This window comes from Rhincodon typus, unplaced genomic scaffold (assembly GCF_021869965.1).
Source record: "Rhincodon typus isolate 14 unplaced genomic scaffold, sRhiTyp1.1 hic_rhity00000061, whole genome shotgun sequence".
Taxonomy (NCBI): domain Eukaryota; kingdom Metazoa; phylum Chordata; class Chondrichthyes; order Orectolobiformes; family Rhincodontidae; genus Rhincodon; species Rhincodon typus.
In genome coordinates this window covers 158,485-161,500 of record NW_025965699.1, presented here as the reverse complement: position 1 = coordinate 161,500, position 3,016 = coordinate 158,485, and the positions used below count along the sequence as shown (strand labels likewise).

The following is a 3,016-nucleotide window of genomic DNA, read 5'->3' as shown; positions in this document are numbered from 1 at the left end:
GATGTATGACGCCTTGCGGTAGCGGGCGGTGATGTACACAGCGTTGCGGTAGCGGGCGGTGATGTATGACGCCTTGCGGTAGCGGGCGGTGATGTATGACGCCTTGCGGTAGCGGGCGGTGATGTACACAGCGTTGCGGTAGCGGGCGGTGATGTATGACGCCTTGCGGTAGCGGGCGGTGATGTATGACGCCTTGCGGTAGCGGGCGGTGATGTACACAGCGTTGCGGTAGCGGGCGGTGATGTATGACGCCTTGCGGTAGCGGGCGGTGATGTATAAACTGAGGGCAGGCCTCCTCCTGGATGATGTTAGTCAGGAATTTGGGTTAGTAACGATGAGTATGAAACATTTACAGAGAATGGAAAAGATGATGTTTTTAGTCAGTGATCTCACACCCACTTTAACTGTGATCATGCCCAGGGCCCCGGCTACACACGGAAAACAATTCAACTTTCCACTTGAGCCTGTTACACAGTAACAGGAGGCCGTTCGGCCCCCTCCCCGAGCCTGTTACACAGGAACAGGAGGCCATTCAGGCCCATTCCCAGAGCCTGTTACACAGGAACAGGAGGACATTCAGCTCCCTCCCTGAGCCTGTTACCCAGGAACAGGAGGACATTCAGCCCCCCTCCCTGAGCCTGTTACCCAGGAACAGGAGGCCATTTGGCCCCCTCCCCGAGCCTGTTACGCAGGAACAGGAGGCCATTCAGGCCCATTTCCAGAGCCTGTTACCCAGGAACAGGAGACCATTCAGCCCCCTCCCCAAGCCTGTTACCCAGGAACAGGACGCCATTCGGCCCATTCCCCGAGCCTGTTACACAGGAACAGCAGGAGGCCATTCGGCCCATTCCCCGAACTGGTTACCCAGGAACAGGAGGTCATTCGGCCCATTCCTCGAGCCTGTTACACAGGAACAGGAAGCCATTTGACCCATTCCCCGAGCCTGTTACACAGGAACAGGAGGCCATTCAGACCTACCCCCGAGCCTGTCACACAGGAACAGGAGGCCACTCGGCCCCCACATTGAGCCTTTTATGCAGGACCAGGTGTCCATTCAGGCCCCATCCTGATGCTCCTAGAACTGAGCCCCATCCCTCCAGATTATGTCAGTGGACCAGGATAATGGGCAGGGCCTGCTGCTTCTGGGCATCACTTACAGCTGCATTACATTTCCAGCTCAGGATGGCGAGTGGGTCAGAGGGGAACTGGTGTTCCCATGTATCTGCTGCCCCTTGGCCTTCTGGACGGAAGTGGCCGTGGGTTTGGAAGGTGCTGCCTGAGGATCTTTGGTGAATCTCTGCAGCGCATCTTGTAGATGGTACACACTGCTACTACTGAGCGTCGGTGGGGGAGGGAGTGGGATGTTTGTGGATGTGGTACCAATCGAGCCGGGGCTGCTTTGTCCTGGATGGTGTCGAGCTTCTTGAGTGTTGTTGGGGCTGCCCCCATCCAGGGCAAGTGGGGAGTATTCCATCCCACTCCTGACTTCTGCCTTGTCGATGGTGGGACAGGCTTCGGGGGGGAGTCAGGGGGTGGGTTACTCACAGCAGGATTTCCTGCTCTTGTAGCCACTGTGTTTATGTGGTGAGTCCAGTTGAGTTTCTGGTCAATGATAACCCCCAGGATGTTGATAGTGGGGGATTCAGCGATGGTAACACGAGTGAATATCAAGGGACAATGGTTAGATTCTCTATCACTGAAACTAGTTATGGTGGGTGCACATTTTATTTCAAACATGAAGGTCTTGCTGCGAAAGTATTTGTCCTGTGAACGAGATGATCCATTTTGAGAACAAAATGTGTGTGTGTGTGTGTGTGAGAGAGACCAGTATTTTTAATAGACATTAATATCCTGGATATTTACAATGTACAAAATTCTGGAAGTGATTACAATATAAATACAATGGACACATCAATCAACAAAGCAACGATTTATCCAGTGGCCTCTTCTTAACATCAAAACGAGAAGATAGGAGCAGGGCAGGCCCCCGAATGGCCTCCTCCCGTGGTCAGGGTCTGTAACTGTCTGAGTGTTGGAGGGGAGGCGGATTCATTCGAGCGCCAGGGTCTGGAAAGTACTTTCCGAGAGTGTGGGGAGGGCAGCTTCACTCAAGTCTTTCAATGGAGAACTGGAGTTTGTCGAAAAGGAAGGATGTGTAGGGATGGGGTTGGACGTTGTCAGGGGTGGGGGATGCACTGAGGTTAATTTTTCAGTTGGAGACCCAGCGCAGACACGAGTCAAGTCAGTACTCCAACAAAAGCTGTACAACATAGATCAAATGTATTGACCATGGCTTACGTTCAGTCTCTTTTCGATATGCAATCTTCCATTCGTTTCCTCTTCGCAACAAAATGATCTGAGTCGGCAGGAGCTAGCAATAAATACAAACCGCGTTCCTATAAATAACGAGAGGTATGTACAGGGTAAACAGATCGAAACACGCTGCAGGTCAATTGTGGCTGATGAGGAGCAGGCATAAGCTCAGGACGAGAAAGCAGAGCGCTCCCATCTCCGTTCTCGCAATTCCATTGCACAGATTTTCATCGCAACACTCAAAGTTTTTCTCAAGTTCCACGCCAAACATTGCCTGTGTGGAGTTCAGATGACAAGTCGATTCGGAGAGACATCCTTGAAAGTCAATTGTTAAATTGCGACCACCTAGAGGAGGGACAAACAGATTGAGATGGTGTTCAACAGTTCCTCAAACTTCCCTCCCCATCGTCTCGTCCTCACAAGATGATGGGAAAGAACGACAACTCATAGGATGATGGGAAAGAACATACAAGATTGCGAATAAAAACAAAACAACAGGCAACAGGTCAAAACGTTTCAGCTCACACTCATCAGGACACGAACACAAGAAAATCAATTTTACAAAAGGACCAACAATTTCTACAACATGGAAAGGAGGAGCTGGTTGGTTGGGCAATTGATTATTCTGCAAGGTATATTTACATACATGTAGGGTGCCCTGTTTTATTTGGGGGAAAGGAATATCTCCCTTATGCTTGGACCC

At 51.0% G+C, this 3,016-nt stretch overlaps 1 long non-coding RNA gene across 1 annotated transcript in view; it reads right to left on the bottom strand.

Annotated features, from left to right (window-relative positions):
• Positions 1–1,815: 1,815 nt before the first annotated feature.
• LOC125488199 overlaps positions 1,816–3,016 on the bottom strand; it is a 1,826-nt gene continuing 625 nt past the window's right edge. The window contains exon 2 of the long non-coding RNA XR_007266255.1: positions 1,816–2,658. This is a non-coding gene — a long non-coding RNA (uncharacterized LOC125488199). The remainder of the gene's footprint in view (positions 2,659–3,016) is intronic.